Source organism: Mandrillus leucophaeus, unplaced genomic scaffold, assembly GCF_000951045.1.
Source record: "Mandrillus leucophaeus isolate KB7577 unplaced genomic scaffold, Mleu.le_1.0 Scaffold311, whole genome shotgun sequence".
In the NCBI taxonomy this organism is placed as follows: domain Eukaryota; kingdom Metazoa; phylum Chordata; class Mammalia; order Primates; family Cercopithecidae; genus Mandrillus; species Mandrillus leucophaeus.
Window position 1 is genome coordinate 1,339,589 of NW_012103266.1, and position 22,561 is coordinate 1,362,149.

The window sequence follows — 22,561 nt, forward strand, 5'->3', positions numbered from 1 at the left end:
AGCAAGACTCTATCTCAAAAAAAAAAAAAAACAAAACAATGCAAAAGAAAGAAGCCAAGCACAGAAAGACAAATATCACATGTTCTCACTTATTTATGGAATCTATAAGTCAGAACAATTGATCTCATAAACATAGAGAGTAGAAGGATGGTTATCAGAAGCTTGGAAGGGTAGTAGATTGCAGGAGGGGGTGAAGATGAGGATGGTTAATGTGGGAAGAATGAATAAGACCTATTTGAATGCACAGCAGGGTGACTATATTCAATAATAACTTAATTGTACATTTAAAAATACTAAAAGTGTTATTGGATGATGCATAACACAAAAGATAAATGATTGTGGGAGTTAATATTCCATTTTCTATGATGTGATTATTTCACGTTGCATGCTTATATCAAAACATCTTGTGTAGCCTGCAAACATGTACACCTACTATGTACCCACAAAAATTAAAAATAAAAAATTTAGTAAAAAATTTGCATTCCCACCAAAAGATATATTAGAGTCCTTATTTCTCTGACATTTCAACTAGCTCCTGGTGCTATAAGACTTTTAATTTTTGCTACCACAGTAGATGAGATATAATTGTTGTTTTAACATCAATTTCCATGATTATCCATGAAACAGATATTTTTCATTTTGGGAAATGAGAATTTTTAGTATCTAAACCCATTTCAAATTTGGAGGAAACCAAGATAGGTTAAAGGCAAGATCTCCCTCCTACTACAAAATTTGAGAGTGGGAAGGGGAAACAGATGTTTTTTTCCCAGTTCTCTGGCATCTAGCAGTGATCAAAACATGTGTTTCTTTCATTAGCAGGGCCTTATTAAGACTTTCCTGTGGTGGGATCTTGGCAGAGGGTATGCTCCCTTTGTTTCTGCCTATTTTCTAATCCTCAGTCTTCCAGGGATTGATTTTATGAGCCATACGTTCATTATTTGTTTTTGCTTATAGTCACTAGAATTTTTAATCTGTTGCTTAAAATAATAGACTCCAATCAGTACAATAGTCAGGAGGAGGTCATAATTACATGTAGACTGAATAAGTCAGTTTTTACTTTTGTGAATTGCCTATTCATATATTTTGTTCTTTCCTTTTTCCTTTTGAATTGTCTTTTTTCTTAAAATTTTTTGAGTAATTTATGTATATTTTTGATATTAACCCATTGTATGTCCTGTGTGCTGCAATTGTCTTCTTCTAGTCTGTGAGTTGTCTCTTAAGTTTGTTAATAATCACTTGGCACATGTCATTCTTTCTAAAATTTTAATGTAATTTTTTCCAATTACTGCCTTTTGATATATGCTTTTTATATTTTATAACTTTTGGAGAAATTATTTTAACCTAATTAATAAAAGATATTCTTCTAGGATTGACATCATCAGAAATGGCAAAGTAAGTACATCTGAAAATCCATTTTTCCATAAAAGCTGAAAACACCACCAAAATAAATAAATAAATAAAAAGGCTAAATCAACCATTTTAAATCTCTGAAAGTTAATAAAAGGCTTACAACAATTTAAAGAGCACTTATTAAAGATAAACTGTTGAATCTTTATGAGAATTGTAAGCTTAGTTGTGATTTAAATTCCTATTTGCATCCCCCTCTGATTAGCTCCTTGAAAACCAACAGTCCCGTGGCAAAAATCAGATGTTTAGCAGTACTGAATAAAGCAAAATGGGATTAGATCTTCCCCAAAACCCCATTCTGAAAGAATTATCATTATTTGAACTAACTGGTATCTCCTTATCGACCCTCACTCACAGGGCTTGTCTTCACTTAATCTTACTCAGAGCTCTATCAGCACAACTTTTGCTTTGGGGAAATTTGTTTAAAACAATGAGTAACTATCTACAATATTGCAGGGGGCTTAGGTGACTGTAAGAGCTGGGGAAAACAAGAAGCTGACAAAAAAAGCCTTAGAAGGGAAACAGAGAATGAGATGTCAATAGGGAGCATTAAAATTTTCTGACAGATTCCTGGGAATCTAGGTAGAAAGGCACATATGCAGGGCTGTGTGCATACCCAATGCTGTGCATATAAATCCTGAGAAATCCCTAAACTCTCAATTCTGGCTTACCTTGCATCTCTGCACAAGTAGGATGTGAAGGCTAGAGAGAATGTAAAGTGCCTGCCCGAGCATTGAAGGCATACCACAACACAGACACACACAAAGCTCCTCTACAAAATCTGGGAGGCATACAGGCCAAAATGTTTACAGAAATCCCTGTAAAATATTACTAGAGCACTAAGCTAACCAAATAGACACTAAAGTGTTAACATATCATAAGCATACAGATGTTATAAAATAGTTCAGAAAAGTCAATAAGCAAACAATGAGGACAATAACAACAAAAAGCAGTAACAAAATAACCTGGAGCCAAAAAGGGGAAACAGATTCCCAGGGTTGCCACATTATATTATTAAAATTGTTAAGCTTTCTTCAAAAATTATGAGATATACAAATAAATGGTATTGTATAGTCCATATAAAGGGATAAACCCTGTCAAGGAAAACTGACACTGAAGAAACTCAAACTTTATACTTTCTAGAAAAGACATGTAATGAACTATTTTAGTATTTATGTATTTTTATTTGTATATATTTAAGGGTTACAAGTGCTAATTGGTCACATGGATATATTTATTGCATAGTGGTGAAATCTGGGCTTTTAATGTATTTATCCTTGGAAAAATGTACATTGTACCCATTAAGTAATTTTTTATCATTCACTCTCCTTGAACCCCTCTCACCCTTCTGATTCTCCAATGTCTATCATTACATACTCTATGTTCATATGTACACATTGTTTAGTTACAACTTATAAGTACAAATATGTGGCATTTGACTTTGTGTTTCTATGTTGTGTCACTTAAGATATTGTTCTTTAATTCTATCCATGTTGCTGCAAAGTACATGATTTCATACTTTTTATGACTGAAGTATTCCATTGTGTATACATACCACATTTTCTTTATCCAATTATACATTGATGAACACTTAGGTTGATTCTATATCTTTGCTATTGTGAATAATGGTGCAATATACATATGAGCACAGATATCTTTTTATGAAAATGATTTTTATTCCTTTGGATAGATACCCAGTAATGGGATTCCTGGATCAGATGGCGGTTCTTTTTTAGTCATTTTTTAGAAATCTTCATAGTGTTTTCCCTAGAAGTTGTACTAATTTACATTTCCACCAACAGTGTATAAGTGTTCCCTTTTCTCTACATCCTCACCAACCTACATTATTTTTTGTCTTTTTAATAAAAACAATTCTGACTGGGATAAGATGATATCTCATTGTGGTTTTAATTTGCATTTCTCTGATGATTAGTAATGTTGGGCATTTTTTCATATTCTCATTGGCCTTTGGTATGTCCTCTTTAGAAAAATGTTTATTCATGTCTTTTCCACTTTTTAATGGAGCTCTTTGTTTTAGTTGCTGAGTTTTTAGTTCTTTGCATATTCTGAATATCAGTTTCCTGTTGGATACATAGCTTTCAAGTATTTTCTCTCATTCACAGGTTGTCTGTTTATTCTGTTATTTCTTTTGTTGCTCAAAAGCTTTTTAGTATGTTTAAGTCTTATTTATTTATTTATTTATTTTTATTATGTATACATAGTATGTTTAAGTCTTATTTGCCTATTTTTATTTTCATTTCTCAGGCTTTTGGGGTCATAGTCATAAATTCTTTGCCTACCCCAATGTCCACAAGGGTTTTCCCTAGGTTTTGTTCAGTATTTTTATAGCTTCAGTTCTTACATTTAAGTCTTTAATCTAGCTTTAGTTGATTTTTGCATTTGGTGAGATATATGGGTCTAGTTACATTCTTCTGCATATGGCATCTAACTTTCCCAGCACTATATTTTAAAAGGGTGACTTTATCCCAGTGTATATTTTTGTTGACTTTGTAAACAATCAGTTGGCTGTGGACACATGGTTTTATATCTGGGTTCTTTGTTCTGTCCTATTGGTCTGCGTGTCTATTTTTATACCAGTACCATGTTGTTTTGGTTACTAAAGCATTGTAGTATAATTTGAATTCAGGTAATGAGATGTTTCCAGCTTTTTTCTTTTTGCTTGGGATTGTGTTGCTTATTCTGGCTCTTTTTTGGTTCCATATTAATTTTAGGATTGTTTTTCCTATTTCTGTGAAAAATTACATGGGAATTTTGATACATTGAATCTGTAGATTGCTTTGACAGCATGGTAATTTTAATGATATTAATTCTCTGATTCATGATCATGGGATGTTTTCCATTTGTTTGTGTCATCTACATTTTCTTTCATCAGTGTTTTGTAGTTTTCCTTGTAGAAATCTTTCCTCTCCTTGGTTAAATGAATTCCTAGGGTTTTGGTAGCCATTGTAAAATGGATTGCCTTCTTGATTTATTTCTCCAGTAGATTTTCATTGGTGTATGGAAACACTATGGATATTTGTACATTGATGCTGTATCCTGAAACTTTACTGAATTCATTTATGAAATCTAAGAGTTAATTGTGGAATCTATAGGGTGTTCTAAATGTAAGATTATATTATCAGTGAACAGAAATAATTTCACATTCTTTTTTTAAATTTGGATGCCTTTTTCTTTTCTTTCTCTTGCCTAATTGCTTTGACTAGGACTTCCAGTGCTATGTTGAATAAGAGTAGTGTAAAAGTTGGAATCCTTCTCTTGTTCTAATTCTTAGAAGGAATACTTTCAACTTTTACCAGTTCAGAACGATGTTGGCTGGGTAGTTGTAGTATATGGCCTTTATTATTTTGAGGTATGTTCCTTCTATGCCTCATTTGTTGAGAATTTTTATCATGAAGGAATGTTGGATTTTATCTAAAAGTTTTTCTGCATCAATTGAGATGATCATTTGGATTTTGTCCTAATTTTACTGATGTGACATATCACATTTATTGATTTTGTATGTAGAACCATCCTTGCATCCTTAGTACAAAACCTATTTGATAATGGTGTTTTACCTTTTTGGTGTGTTGTTGGATTTAGTTTGTTAGCATTTTGTTGAGGATTTTTGCATCTATATTAATCAGGGATATTGATCTTTAGTTTTCTTTTTTTGCTGTGTCTTTGGGTTTGGAATTATGGTAACAATAGCCTCAATGTTTTCAGAATAGTTACAAGAGAATTGGTATTAGTTCTTCCTGTATGTTTGTTAAAATTCAGCTGTGAATCTGTCTTGTCTTGAGCTTTCTTCATTGGAAAATTTCTTTATTACTGATTCAGTCTCACTACTCATTATTGATATGCTCAAGATTTCTGTCTCTTCCTAGTTTAATCTTGGGAGCTTGTATGTTTCCAGAAATGTATTCATTTCCTCTAGGTTCTCTAGTTTATGAGCATAGACTTGTTCATGAAAGTCTCTGATGATCTTTCGCATTTTTTGGTATCAGTTGTAATGCCTCATTGTTCATTCCTAATGTTGTTTATTTGGATCCTCTCTTCTATTCTTGATTAGTCTAGCTAGCAGCTTATCACATTTGTTTATCTTTAAAACAAACCAGTTTTCATTTCATTAATCCTTCGTATTGTTTTTTGGTCTTTATTTTATTTAGTTCTGCTCTGATCTTTCATATTTCTTTTCTTCTGCTAACTTCGAAATTGTTTTGTAATTGTTTTTTCTAGTTGCTTGAGTTGTGATGTTAAGTTGCTAATTTGTAATTTTTCTGCTTCTTATTTTTATTTTTTTTTTACTGTATTTTCTCCCTTTTCTTTCTTTTTATTAGTATTTCATTATTATTATTTTTTATTTTGAGATGGGATCTCACTCTGTTCCCAGGCTGGAATGTATTGTCATGATCTCGACTCACTGAAACCTCTGGCTCCAGGCTCCAGTGATCCTTCCTCAGCTCAGTCTCCTGAGTATCTGGGACCACAGGTGCGTGCCACCATGCTCTGCTTTTTTTTTTTTTTTTTTTTTTTTTGTACAGACAAGGTTTCACTGTGTTGACCAGGCTGGTCTCAAACACAGCTGGACTCAAGTGATAGACCCACCTCAGTCTCCAAAAGTGCTGGGATTACAGGCATGAACACCACACCCACTCCTACTTTTTTAACGTAGACATATAGTGTTATAAACATTTCTCTTAACACTGCTTTTCCTGAGTCCCAAAGGTTTTGGTATATTTTATTTCCATTTTCATTCATTTTGAAAATTTTTAATATTTTCCTTTTAATTTTGCCTTTGGTCCAGATTACTCAGGAGCATGTTACTTTATTTCCACTTGTTTGTGTACTTTTCAAAGTTCCTCTTGGTATTTATTTTTACCTTTATTGCTCTGTGATCTAAGATGATACTTGGTATAATTTTGATTGTTTAAAATTTACTGAGACTTGTTTTGTGGCCTCACATATCTATCTTTGAGAATATTCTCTGTGCTCATGAGAAGAATGTATATTCTGCAGTTGTTGGGAGGAATATTCTGTAAATGTGTTAGACCCATGTGGTCTGAAGTGTAATTTAAATCTAATATTTTCTTGTTGATTTTCTGTCTTGATGATCTGTCTAGTACAGTGAATGAAGTGTCGAAGTCCCCCAGTATTATTGTACTGCTGTCAATTTCTTTATTTAGGTCTAGTAATGTCTGTCTTATGGACCTGGGTACTTTTGTGGTAGGTGCATATGTTTTAGGGTTGTTGGATCCTCCTGCTAAATGATTACTTTATCATTATATAACGACCTTCTTTGTCTTTTTTTTCCTGTTCTTGATTTAATGTTTGTTATCTGTTGTAACTATAGCTACTCCTGTTCACTTTTGCTTTCCATTTGCGTGGAATATTTTTGTAACCCCTTTACTTTCAGTCTCCCTGTGCCTGTCCTGACAAGGTGAATTTCTTATAAGCAGTGTACAGTTAGATCATGTTTTCTTTTTTTTTTAATTCATTAAGTCAAACTATATGTTTTAATTGGGGCATTTAATCTATTTGTATTCAAAATTAATATTGATATGTGAAGTTTTGTTTCTTTTGTAAAGTTAATTGTTATCCAGTTGTTACACGGATTATTTGTTCCCTTATATATCTCTGTCTGTCTTTGTGTTTAGGTAGAATTCAGTCAATTTGCCAATTGAATTATTTATCTTCCTCTTTGTGTGATAGTTTCATAAGACCTATGAGCTTTGTACTTTTTCTGATGGTAAGTATCAACTTTCTGTTTTTTTGTTTAGGAGTCCTTTGAGCATTTCTTGTTGGATGGTTCCAATGGTGACAAATTCACTCAGTGTTTGCTTGTCTGGTAAAGACGTTATTTTGCCTTCATTTATGAAGTTTATTCTAGCTGAATATAAAATTATTGCCTGAGTTTTGTTCTTTCAGCACTTTGAAAATATCAAACTATTTTCTTCTGGCTAGTAAGGTTTCTGTTGAGAAGATCTCTGTTTGTCTGATGAATTTCCACTAAAGGTAACTAGATACTTTTCTTTTGATGATTTTAGAATTTTTCCATCATGTCGATTTTAGACAGTATAATGTCTATATGGCATGGTGAAGTCCATTTTCTCATTTGTGTGTCTGAGGATCACTGGGCCTCATGTATCTGAATGTGTATATCTCATGTCAGACTTGGGAAGCTTTCATCAATTATTACCTTAAATAGATTTTGTAAACTTAAAAAGTTTTCTTCCTCCTTTGGAACACCAATAATTATTAAATTTACTTGATGTAGTCTCATATGTCTCTAACCCCCTGTTTATTATTTTATATTCTTTTTACTTTATTTTTGTCTGACTGAATTAATTCAAAAGGCCTGTTTTCAAATACTCAGCTTCTGTCTTTTGCTTTGTCTAGTCTATTGTCCAAGCTTTCAAGTGTATTTTGCAATTTCTTTCATAATTATTATTTTTCAGATTTTGTTTGTTTGTTTGTTTGTTTGTTTGGAATTTATCTGTTTGGTAAATTTCTTATTCGTATCCCAAGTTGATTTTATGATTTCTCTGTATTGGCTTTCAGATTTCTCTTGTATCATTGAACCTCTTTAAAGTCAATGTTTTGTATTAGCTAACCAAACCCAACAGCGCATCAGAAAGATAATACACCATGATCAGGTGGGTTTTATCCCAGAGATGCCAGGATGGTTTAGCATACACAAGCCAATAAATGTGATACACCACATAAACAGAATTAAAAACAAAAACCATGTAATCATCTCAATAGGTGCAGAAAAACATAAAATAAAACCCAGCATCCCTTTATGATAAGAAACCTTAAACAAACTAGGTATAGAAGGGATGTACTTTAAAATAATAAAAGCAATATAGGAAAACCTACAGCCAACATCATATTAAATGGGGAAAAATTGAAAGCATCCTCCCTGAGAACCAGATTATGACAAAGATGTCTACTTTAACCATTTTTATTCAACATAGTAGGGGAAGTCCTAGCCAGAGCAATCATCCAAGAGAAAGAAATAAAGGGCATTCAAATTGGAAAAGAAAAAGTGAAACTATTGTCGTTTGCTTATTGTATGATAATATACCTAGAAAAAACCTAAACGCTCCTCCAAAAGCCTCCTAGATTTGAAAAAATGAATTAACTAAAGTCTCAGGTCACAAAGTCAATGTGCACAAATAAGTAGCACTGCTGTACACCAACAATGACCAAGCTGAGAATCAAATGAAGAACTCGATTCCTTTTACAATTGCTGCAAAAAAAAAAAAAAAAAAAAAAAAAAAACTGCCTTGAAATATACTTAATCAAGGACATAAAAAAATTCTAAAAGGATAATTACAAAACACTCCTGAAAGAAATCATAGATAACACAAACAAATGGAAACACATCTCATGCTCATGGACTGGAAGAATCAATATTGTGAAAATGACCATACTGCCCAAAGCAACCTACAGATTCAATGCAATTCTATAAAAATACCAACATAATTTTTCACAGGATTGGATAAAATAATCCTAAAATTCATATGGAACCAAAAGAGAACCCTGATAGCCAAAGTAATCCTAAACAAAAAGAATGAATTTGGAAGCATCACGTTACCTGACTTCAAATTATGCTACAAGGCTATAGTTACCAAAATGACATGGCACTGGTATAAAAGTAGACACATAGACAGATGAGTAGAACAGAATAGAGAACCCTGAAATAAAGCCAGATAATTAAAACCAGCTGATCTTTGAGAAACCATACACAAACATGAATTGGGTAAAGGGCAACCTATTTAATAAATGGTGCTGGGAAAACTGGATAGTTATATCCAGAAGAATGAAACTGGATCCCTACCTCTCACCTTATACAAATATCAACTCTAAATGGTTCAAAGACCTACATCTAAGACCTGAAATCATAAAAATTCTGGAACATAACCTATGAAAAGCTCTCCTAGACATTTGCCTAGGCAAGGAATTTATGACTAAGACCCAAAGAGCAAATGCAACTAAACCAAAAATGAATAAATGGGACCTAATTAAACTAAGAAGCTTCTACACAGCAAAAGAAACAATCAGCAGACTAAACAGACAACCCACAGAGTGAGAGAAAATATTCACAAACTATACATCTGACAAAGGACTAATATCCAGAATCTACAGGGAACTCAAACAAATCAGCAAGAAAAAAACAAATAATCCCATCAAAAAGTGGGCAAAGGGCATGAAGAGACAATTCTCAAAAGATGTACCAACAGCCAATAAATATATGAAAAAATGCTCAACATCACTAATTTTCAGGCAAATGCAAATTAAAACCACAAGGAGATAGTACCTTACCCCTGCAAGAATTGCCATTATTAAAAAGTTAAAAATCAATAGTAACAAAAGTAACAATTGTTGGCATGGATGTGGTGAAAAGCAGTGCATCCTCTATGATGGGTAGGGGAGAGTTATTAAAGGACTAAAGTAGATCTATTATTTGATCCAGCAATTACACTACTGGGTATCTACCCAAAGAAAAATAAGTCATTATATCAAAAATACAGCTGCACTAGTATGTTAATCACAGTACAATTCACAATTGCGAAGATATGGAACCAACCTAAGTGTCCACTGATGAATGAGTGGATAAAGAAAATGTGCTATATATACACCATGGAATACTACTCAGCTACAGCCACAAAAAAAGAATGAATTAATGTTTTTCACACCTACTCAGATGGAGCTGAGAGTCACTATTCTAACTGAAGTAACTTAGGACTGGAAAATCAAATACCATATGTTCTCACTTATAGGTTGGAGCTGAATCCACGGGTATGCAAAGGCATAGTTAGCATAGTTAGCGCTATAATGGACTTTGGAAACTCAGAAAGGGGAGACTGGGAGGGAGGGTAAGAGATAAAAAACTACATATTCAGTACAATGCATACTACTTGGGTGATGGGTACACTGAAATCCTAGAGTTCACCACTACACCATTCATCCCTGTAACCAAAAACCACTTGTGCCCCAAAAACTATTAAAATAACAAAAAAAAAAAGCCCAAAATCAATATTTTGAATTTTTTTATTTAGCATTTTGAGGATTTCATTTTTGATTAGGCTCCATTGCTAGAGAGTTATAGTGTTCATTTGGTAGTGTAATAATACCTGACTTCTTCATGCTTCCTGTATTATTACACTGATTTCTACACACATTGAGTAACAATTGCTTCTTGTTATTTTTAAATTTACTTTCATTATGGCAGGTCTTATTTTTCTTGAGGATGTATCTGTAATGTATGTTGAGTAGGGCTGTTTGTCTTCACTTCCATGTGTGTGCAGTGGCAAAGACTCTGTATAAATTTTTTGGCCGTAATTACTCTTCATATGGTGGCTTTTTCAAATGCTGATTGCAGTAGCAGTGTACAGGGCGGGTGAGCAGATTCATGACCTCCTGAACAGCTGGGGTACCAGTGGTTGCAAGTAACTTGTCTCCTTCCACAGCACAGTACTCTTGTGTCAGCAGTCATTGTAATGGGCTGTATAGGCCAACTTCCAGACCAGTAGGTGGTGCTTGTAGGTAAGAACCAGCTGTGGTGGTCACAGCAGGTTTTATGCTTAATCTTAACCAGGAGAAGTGCTCTGGTGTCCCAGGTGGTGAGTCAGACCAAGGAATGCTCAGGGGCTTGGGTGGCATGCTCTGTCTCAGAGAGGGTTGACTAAGCTGGGAAGAGCTGGACCTTGGAAACTTGCACTCATGCCCCCAATGGCAGATGCAGACAACTACCTTGATGGGGGTGGCAGGATCGTCTTCAGGCTTGTGGCAAAATACCGGACTGAGGATGAATGCTCTCTGCTGAGTTCTCAGCATAGGGAGAGGGGGCAGTTCCAGTGCAACAGCCTTGGCCAGTGGAAGTGAAATTCACTTTGCCTCTCATGCTCCAGACTTGATAGTCTTACTGCCCCATCCTGACTGTGTATTTTCAATATATTAGCACTCAATACAATTTTGAATGCAAAGATTACATATATTGTTTAATCAAATATATACGTATTTAATTTGTGGGATCTTAAGATAACTCTATAAGCAACAGACAATCTGAAAATAAAATTAAGAAACCACTTCATTTATGAAATCATCAAAATATCCTTAGGCACATACATCAATGGTGTTAAACTGAGAGTCCAGAAAGAAACTATGTTGATTATTTTTACTAGGATGCCAATATAATAATTTGGGGAAGTACAATCTTTTCAATAAATAACGAAGTAATTATTGGACTCTTGCCTCACACCCTATACAAAAATTAGCAAAAAAAAAAAAAAAGGATCAAATGCCTAAGTGTAAGAGCTAAAGTTGTAACATTGTTAGAAGAAAACATAGGCAAAAGTCACTGTTACCTTGAATGTGGCAATTATGTTTTAGACGTGATGTTTAAAGATGAAGAAACAAAAGAAAAGTAGATAAATGGAAATCTATCAAAATTTAAAATATTTGTGCTTCAAAAAACACCATGAATAAAGTGAAAATACAATTTACAGAATGGGAGAAAAATACTTACAAATTATATATCTGACAAGAACAAGTCTTGGTGAGAATGTGGAGAAATTGGAACACTACATTGCTAGAAGTAATGTCAAATGACTCAGCCACTTTGGAAAACAGTCTGGCAGTTCATCAGAAAGTTAAATATAGATTTACCAAATGATCTGGGAATTCCACTCCTTGGTATATAACCAGGAGTGTTGAAAATATATGTTCACAAAAACACTTATACACAAATGTTCATAGCAGCATTAATTATAACAGACAAATGGCCATCAACTGATGAATGGATAAATAAAATGTGATATATTCATACAATGAAATATTATTCAGCCATAAAAAATGAAGTATTGATACATGCTACAACTTGGAAGAATCTTGAAAACATTATGGTAAGTGAAAGAAATCAGACCCCGAAAAAAGGCTACATATGAATGATTCAATTTTAGGAAATGTCAAGCATAGGCACATCCACAGACAAAAAGCTGATGAATTGTTACCAGTGCTCAGAGAGAGAATGAAATAAGGATTAAGTGCTAATGGATATTAGGTTTCTTTTCGAGGCGATGAAAATGTTGTGTAATTAGGTAGGAATGATGGTTGCACGACTCTGTAAATACACTAAAAAAGCTCTGTAAATTCACTAAAAAAATGTACACTTTGAAAGAGTGAATTTTATAGTATGTAACAGGAGAATTACATCTCAAAACAAAGAGTATTCATTCATATATTTTCTAATACTTTTAACTCCTTGCCTCCAAAAAATTCTACCTTTGACTTATGTCTTTTATTTATTGGCACTTGTTTGGATGCATGGTGTGGGAAAATTATCTAAATTATATTTTTTCTATATGAAAAGTTAATTTCCCCAGTCTCATTTACAGAACAGCTCTTTATTTTCCAGTGTGGTTTATACCTGTTTTATATATCAATTGTAACATGAATCCTGCTTGGGTTCTTTACTGTGTTTAATTGATACTTCATTGCTATACTGTCTTTAATTATTATAATTTGATGTCTAGTAGGAAATCACACCTTACATTTTTCCATATTAAGCTGCCACATAGTTTTTACAGTTTGTCAAGATAAAGAAAATCAGTCTCATTAGAATTTTGACTGAAATTGCATTTGAACCATGTATGAATTTGGGAGAAATAATTTCACTATGACATTGAGTTTTCTTACTCCTGAAAATAGTACCTATTATATACTGGAATAATTTTGGTTATAAAATAGAAAATATATTTCATAAAATAAAGCTAATATAACAAAAATTATTAGATGGGAAAGGAATGTGAAGCATCCCAATGATCTTATTTTTCATATTGGAAAGCAATCCATTGGTAAAATTGTAGTATGTGTTTAAATGGCATCCCTATCTTAACAGTTGCTTTACACTTTTATATTTTAATAATTAATAATTTATGCACTGCAGAAACAGTTGTATTTTAACAATTGTTTTCATTTTATTTATTGATTGTTTCTATTTTTAATCAAGTGAATGTATCTTAATGTTTTTGTTTAAAAACATCAGATATGATAGAAGCTCATTCTCATTAAACTCTATACATGTATCTATCTTTTTGCCATTCTGAATTTGTGTGGAGAGATGTAAGTATTGAATAATGTTCACCACATATTACTATTGTTTCTGGATGATGGTGTCTATGGTAACTTGTTTATATATTTGTCAAATTACTTGGCATTCTTTTAATTTTTTTGTAACGTGTATTGTCAATAAAAATCACATCACATATGGCACCACAAAAAATGTTTAAAAAAATAATGAGTTAAAGAAAAGTATTAGCAATACATATGACTGAAAGAGTGTTGATTTTTAAAAGAACTTCTACAGACTGGTGAGAGAAAAATGATGAAAACAATAGAAAAATGGAAAGAAAATGGGAAAATGCATATAATCCATGTGAAAAATTATCAGTGACTCCAGTTGTAGGGGAAATTCTAATTTTGAATTATAAGGTATTATTTTTATTTAGATGGTTAAAATGTATTTATTTGTTTTTTATCTCAGTAAGTTTCTGGGGAACAAGTGGTGTTTGGTTACTTTAAGTTTAAAAATTGCAATACCTCATGCTGATGAGCATTGAGAAAAATGAGAAGTTTCATGCATCACTGGTGTTTACGAATTGCTGAGTCTATTTTGTAAAGTCACGTGATAAAAGTAAGCTAATTAGCATGCTTCACATTTCTTCCCCATCTCCTGATTTTTGTTATATTAGCTTTAATTTATGAAGTATACTTTCTATTTGGTAACGATAGCTTTAATTTATGAAGTATACTTTCTATTTGGTAACGATAATTCTCTTAATATGTAATAGGTACGGAAGTAAGGTTCTCTTACAGGAGTAAGAGAACACAGTGTCATAGAAACATTGTTAATTATCAAATTTTAAAATACACATACAAAGCATTGCAAGCCACGCAAAACTTGCCTAATTTTAAAAGATGATAATTTATTGAAAAAGTATTGGGAATACACAGAAAACATGGAAAGATTTTCAAACTAGGTTTGAAAATAGGAAACAATATAGTTCCTACATTACTGATAAGCAATAAACCTAACACAGCCTAAAGTAGGGACAGATCAGGGGACCACTGCTGAGAGGAATATTTTTTAAATGCAACAATTTCTTCTGTGCTTGTATCAGTTGCTAAGGACTCATGGTTCCTGAAGTGTGAGTACCATTTGCTGAACTTAATTTCCTTCCCTGGACTGTACAAGGACAATGAGAGGAAGAATGAAAGAACTAACATATATTGAGCAGTTACTAAATACCATGAACTGTTTTAAAGTCTTTAACACATCGTCGCATTTCATCTTTAAACAACGTTATGACAATTTATCTCTATTTTGTTGGAGAGATTTAATAACATTTCTACTATGATCTCAAAGCTAATAAGTGGTGGCGCTTAGATTTGAATGTACACTGATATCTGAGTCTTCGATGTTCTTTAAACATTTATAATACAAATATAGGCATCACTTGACATTTTCTTGCTATAAATTATCATTCCACAAAAATGGCATAGAATTTAATAAAAAAAAATATACTCCACATCTCATCTCCAATATATTCTGATTCTGAGAAAATGATAAAGTATTGAAAATAGAGCCCAAATGATAAATGTTTAAAACAGACTCGGCAATTGCATGTTTGGGAATCTTTATGTAGCAGATAGAATTCTAAACTTGTCACCCATGAGCTTTACTCTGTATAGTCTCCCCCTATTGATTGTTTCTAGAACCTATGGATATGATACCACTTCCAAGATTGTGTTACACATATGGCAAAAGGGATTTTCCAAATGTGATTAAAATTACCATTGAAATGACTTTCAGTCAATCAGAAGGGAAGTATTCTGGGTGGACCAGCCCAAATAGAATGAGCCTTTTAAATTTGGGTAGAGACAGAGGAACTCAGCGTTTTAAAGCATTATATGGAATTGACATTCTGGATTTGAAGACAGTAGGAGCCACATGATGAGGAATATGAATGACCTCTAGGAGAAAAGGGATGCTCCCCCTCTCCAGTAAGAAAATAGTAATCTCAGTTTTAAAACTGCAGGAAACTGGATTTTCCAAACAACATAAGCTAACATTGAAGTGGATACTTCCATATTCTAGCCTCCAGAAAAGAACCCAACATTGATGTTAGTTTTGAAGAGTCTTGTGCAGATAACCAAGCAACAGCATGCTGGACTTCTTATAGAGTTGTGAATTAATAAATAAATGTTGTTTTAAGCTTCTAAGTTTGTGGTAATTTGTTATGCAGTAGTCAAAATCTAATAAACGTATTTTATAATAAAAATAAAAGTACCTGTACCATGGACATATGTTCAATTATTGTATTGGAAAAACCTGAAAATAATCTGTGTGTCTCAATAAGGAAATCATTAGGCATGTTGTCATAAATTGTGTCCTTTATGAAGTTTGTTAGTATTAAAATAACTAGGATAATATTTGTTTACATGGAAATAAGTCTATTGTATATGGAGTAAGAAAACTTAATTGCAGAACTATGCATATAATGCATATGATTCTCTTTTATTAAAAACTCTATATGCCTATAAATTTTCATATATAATTAAATGGTCATACAGAAAGTATACAAGAATAGTTGTCAAATGTTTACATAGGTTGCTTGGAAAGGTAGGACTAGATTAGTATTATTATGGGAGAATAGGAGCAAATTACTATATTTTTCTTACAACTCTGAATTGCTTGGCATGTATCTTAGTCTGTTTGAGCTGCTATAATAAAATCCCATATACTAGGTGGCTTATAAACAACAGAAATGTGTTTCTCAGAGTTCTGTAAGCTGAGAAGTTCGAAGTGTTAGCAGAATCAGTGACTAGTAAGGGCCTGCTTCCTCATAAACAGCCTTCTTCTTAATCTAACTTCACATGGTAGAGAGCAGGAGAGGTTTTTCTCAGACACTATTTTAGAAGGACACTATTTCCTACCATGAAGGCTCTGCCACCATGACCTGATCACCTCCAAATGATCCTCTTAATACCATCACCTTGTGGGTGAAAATTTCAACCCATAATTTTGAAGAAGACATAAACATTCAGACCATAGAAATACGTTATATTATGTGCTATCCTTATCAAAAAAGCTAATTATAAAATTAAAATATAATACACTAAAAAAGACATTTATAACTCAAGAAGCTATAATATTAAAAATAGGATGAATTAATAATGCAAATATTAACAAAGTTAATACAAGCTGATATTAAAATTACACATTTCAGATTCACAAGGAAGAAAACTAAAACCTTGTGTAAGCCCATCCTTATATATATTCTATTGTAAAAGCTTAGGGTTTATACATTCTTTGCGCACACACACACAAACACACACACACACACCCATACACAGCTCAAGCTATCTTGGAAAGTGTTTGGAAATGTTTGGTTATTTACCTGTGATTAATGTTAATTTCTTTTTTTTTTATATTATGGTTACGTGATATGTGCTTTAAAATTTTCTCCTGTTTATAATCAATGTTTTCAGCCTTTGTGTTTGTTTTCCCTAAGATTATATATGTCAATGCCAAGTTGCACATTGGTGCATGAAATTTCAAGGCCGTTATTCATTATGGTTACATATGCTTCTTTCTGTTTATTGTATTTTGGCTTAAATACTATTATGTTTAAAAAGTATTATGACTTGTTGGTTATTTTATTTGCATTTTCCTAATACAACTTGGGCCATACGCGTTTTTGTTTACTAAGGCATATTTTTGTAGCTGCGTATCTTATAAAGATCTATAATTGAATATTGTGTTTTATTAAATTTGAGAGTCTGTCTTCCAGTAGGCCAGTTCGACCCACTTGCATTTACTTTTACAATTCCTATGCTAGAGAGCTTTAGTTGTATAATTTTGTTTTACACATTTTTATTTTCACCTCTGTTTTCTATTTTATGATATAAGAACGGTGGTTTCCTTATTCCTCTTTACATATCTTATTTGTGATTTTGGCAATACACATCCTTTTATTTGAAATATGAACACATACTTTCTAATTATCTGGAATTAGAGGCTGTTTAACTTATGTGTATGAAAACAAGACATTAGCATGGAACCATTTTGTTCACTTGGTCTCTTACAATTTCTTTATTTCCTCGGTATCATTGGAAATTTGAACAATAATATTTTCATTAAATTATTCTTCACATTCTTTTAAAATGTTTTAATTTTAATTTTTGTGGATGCATTAATAGGTATATATATTTATGGGGTACATGAAGATGGATTAGAGACTTAAATGTTAGACCTAAAACCATAAAAACCCTAGAAGAAAACCTAGGTAATACCATTCAGGACATAGGCACAGGCAAGGACTTCATGCCTAAAACACCAAAAGCAATGGCAACAAAAGCCAAAATTGACAAATGGGATCTAATTAAACTAAAGAGCTTCTGCACAGCAAAAGAAACTACCATCAGAGTAAACAGGCAACCTACAGAATGGGAGAAAATTTTTGCAATCTACTCATCTGACAAAGGGCTAATATCCAGAACCTACAAAGAACTCAAACAAATTTACGAGAGAAAAACAAATAACCCCATCAAAAAGTGGGCAAAGGTTATGAACAGACACTTCTCAAAAGAAGACATTTATACAGCCAACAGACACATGAAAAAATGCTCATCATCACTCGCCATCAGAGAAATGCAAGTCACAATTCTTAATATGATCTAAGACACAATTGTTTTTTTGGTAGGATTCAATGCTCACTAACATAATTTCCCCTTTTTTTACCTTTTTAATTTGTATATTGGATAGTTGAAATAGATTTTTGAGTGCTTTATTTTTTCTAGCTCTCTATGCTTTAAAAAAAAAAAAACAGCTTTATTGAGATTTAATCCAAATGTCATGCAATACACCCATCCGTGTATGGTATTCCTAAGACCTTGCTTATCTGAAAATGCCTTTGTTGTTTTCTTTTTGATTAAAATTTTTATTTTAAAATTATCACATATTCACATGTGGTAAGAATTAACACAGAGGGATTCTATGTACTTTTTAGCGTTTCACTCAATAGTAAAGTCTTAAAAATTATGGCATATCCGGAAATTGACATTTATACCATCTACCAAGATTATACAGATTTTCTTAGTTTCATTTTTATTTGTGTGTTTGCTTGTGTGGGAGAGAGGAAGTTGTTCAGTTCAATATAATTTTTATTACGTGGATAAAGTGGTTTGCCACAATAGTTAAGTTCCAGAGAGTTCCATCACTACAGGGGTTTCTTATACTACCCATCTATAACCACATACACCTCCTTCCTGCATCAGCCCACTCTCATTTCTAATCATTGGAAACCACTAATCTGTTCCCCATTTCTAAAACATTGTCTTTTCAAAAACTTTATACAACTGAAATGAGAGAGTATACAATGTTTTTGGATTTGGCATTTTTTCGCTCAGAATAATTCCTGGATATTCACCAAAGCTTATGCATTCATCAATAGTTCATTTTGTTGTTGTTGTTGTTGTTGCTGAATAGTACCCCATGGTATTTATACACCTAAATTTGTTTAATAACTCACTTGTTGAAGGATATTGGTTGTTTCTTTTTTTTTTTGGTTTATTATGGATGAAGTTGCTCTGACATTTGAGTACAAATTTTTGTGTGAACAAAGTTTTCATTGATCTGGGATTGATACCCAGGAGTGCAATTGCTGGGTAAGTTACCAAATTACCCAGCAATTGCACTCCTGGGTATCAATATTATCATATTATCATTATCAATATTATCAATAAATAATATTAAATATTAATAATTTAATATTATTAAGAAATGTTGAACTATGTTCTAGGGTAGCAGTAACATTTTATCTTGCCATCAGCAATGTAAAAGTGATCTAATTTCTGTAAATCCTGGCCAACATTTTGTGTTGTTATTTTTTTTTTAGCCATTCTGATATGTATGCACTGATATGACATTGTAGTATTAATTTACATTTCAATGTCATGGTTAATTTTATGTGTCGAAATGACTGGGCCACTGTTCCAAGATATCTAGTCAAACATTATTCTGGATGTTTCTGTGAGAGTGTTTTATTTTTTTCTTTTCGATAAAATTAACATTTAAATCAGTGGATTTTTAATAGTACAGATTTACTTCCATAATGTGGGAAGGTCTCATCCAATCAGTTGAAGACCTTAATAGAACAAAGACTGACCTCTCCCAAACAAGAAGGAATTATTCCAGCAGATGGCTTGTAAAATAAAACTGCAGCATTGTCTTTCCCTGGATCCCCAGCCTGAGTGCCGACTCTGCCAATTTTGGACTTTGGACTTGCCAAACTCCATAATCATGAGGCTTAAAATTCTCTCTCTCTCACTTCCTTGTCCCTTCCTCTCCCTTTTCTCTCTCTGTTTGTCCCCCCCCGCCTCTCCACACACACACACACACACACACACCTAATTTGCCCTGTTTCTCTAAAGAACCCTCACCCTTAATAATACAGGTAACAGTGTTGAACATCTTCCTATGTGCTTATTTGACATCTGTATGTCCTCTTTAGTGAAATTGTGTCTTATGCCCACTTTCTAATTGGATTTTTTTCTTATTGTTGAATTTGGAGAGTCTTTTATATATTCTATATACTACTCTTTGGTTGGATATGTAGTGTGCAAATATTTTCTCCCAGTTTCAAGTTTATATTTTGAACCTCCTCACAAGTTCTTTACAGAGGAAAAGTTGTTCATTTCAATTAGCTTGAATTTACCATTTTTTTCCTCCTATGGATCATGCTTTTGGTGTCAAATCTAAGAACTTTTCTCATAGCTCTAGCTCCAAAGAATATTTGCAGTGTCTTGTTTCTGAAGTTCTATAGTCTTCTATTTTACATTTGTCTGTTATTCACTTAAGTAAATTTTTATATTAGATCTGAGATTTAGGTTAAAGTTTACTTTTTGCCTATGGATTTCCAATTGCTTCAGCACTATTCATTCAAAAGGCTATCTTTCCTTCATTAAATTATTTTTGCTCTTTTGTAAAGAATTCACTGACCTTATTTATGTAGGTCAATTTCTAAGTTTCCAGTATTGTTCTTTTGATCCATGTCTCTATCTCTACACAAATATCATACTGTCTTGATTACACTATCTATATAGTAAATTTTAATATTTGCTCTTTTAGTAATTCCACATCCTGTGTTTTCCTTATAAATTGTAAATAAGCTTGTTGCTGGGTACAAAAAACTTGCTGGATTTTTGAAATAAATTATCTTAAATCTATAGATCAATTTGTGAACAATAGAGATCTTTACTATGTTGAATCATCCTATATACAGAAGTAGAATGTCTTCATTTATTTAACCTTTTTTGATTTTCTTCATTATCATTTTGTAATTTTCAGCATACAGATCCTATACAGGTTTTGCTAGTTTTCTACCTATTTTCTTTGTCTGTAGTGATTATAAATGGCATTGCATTTTAAAATTTTAGTTTCCACAATTTCACTGATACATAGAAATGCAAGTTACTTTTTAAAAATTTGTATGTTCAATAGCAAAGACAAATGGAATTGAAGCAAGAAATTTCCCCTGACTCCCGTGCAGGCAGGAACTCGAGTGTGGGCACTGGAGCTACCCAGCCACTTTGGCACCAGCAAGGACAAACTCCATTTACTCAAACCCTCTGTTCTCAATCCGTAGTGGGAGGGAGCATGCAGGTGAGTGGGTGCAGGACCTGGGGCTAGTGCTTTTGGGTGCCAGCAGGAATGAACTCCATACCAGCTCCGCAGCAATATCTCGGGGAGTGCCCCCAACCCCTGAAGTCCCAAAGGGTGTGTGTTACAGGGCTCTTTTAGCTCTACTGTCCACAGATGGCTTAAGTGTTAACAGCTGAGTGGGCCTTCTGCCTTTTTACATGAGGCAGCTGCTTTCTGCCAGTGAGGGCAGAGGGTCAGTATGACAGCCTCTTGCATCAACACCCATGGTACCTGAGCTCTTGTTTGGCATCCAGGAAAAATCATGTTGCACAAATGAATTGAAGGGTGGTGAATGCAAAGGATTTTATTACTGATGAAAGTGGCTTTCAGCAGGAAGGGGAGCTGAAAAGGGTATGGAGTATGAAGGTAATCTTTTCCCAGAATCTGGCTGTCCTTGGCCGGACACCTCTCTGAATCTATGCCATCAAGCTGTTCCTCTGAAGTAAGTGGCTTCTCTCTGATCGTAGCCTCTGATGTCCAGTTGCTTCTCCTCTCTGTCAGCTGAACCTGGGTTTTTTATGGACACAGGATAGGGGACAGGGCAGGCCATGGGTGGTTTTAGAAAAGGCAACATTTGAGTGGGAAAACAGGGATGTCAGTTCTCACTTTAGGCCATGGTTCCAGGCTTTTTGGCTTGAGAGTGGGGCTTACACTGGGAACCTGCCCTCTTTTGCCAGGAAATTCTCTGCCTCTTGTCCCTATCAGAATCAACAAAAATGCACATCAGCAGTAGACTGGCTAAAGAAAATGTGATACATACACACCATGGAATACTACACAGTGATAAAAAAGATTGAGATCATGTCCTTTGCAGCAACATGAATGGAGTTAGAGGTCATTATCCTAAGTGAACCAATGCAGAAACAGGCAACCAAATACCATACATTCTCACTTACAAGTGGGAGCTAAACATTGAGTACATATAGTCACAAGTAAGAGAACAATAGACACTGGGCCTCCTTGAGGGTGGAGGGAGAGAAGAGGGTGAAGACTGAAAAACTACCTATCAGGTACTATGTTTTTTAGCTGGGTGATGGAATAATCTGTACATCAAACTCCCATGACACACAATTTACCTGTATAACAAACCTGAACATGTACTCCTGAATGCAAAATAAAAGCTTAAACATTAGTTTTTTTAAATTAAAATAAATAATAAAAATGTGTGCGTTGATCACGTATCCTATAATCTTGCTATACTCACTTCTTAATTATAAGAGGTTTTTGTGTGTTCATTGTTTTTTTAACGCAGAAAATTATGTTATCTCCAAGCAGGATAGTTTTGTTTGATCCTTTTCAATGTGTGTGTTTACTTTTTTTTCATATCATATTGCAGTGGGTAAACTTCCACTATTCCACTAAATAAGAATGGTAAGAAAGACATCC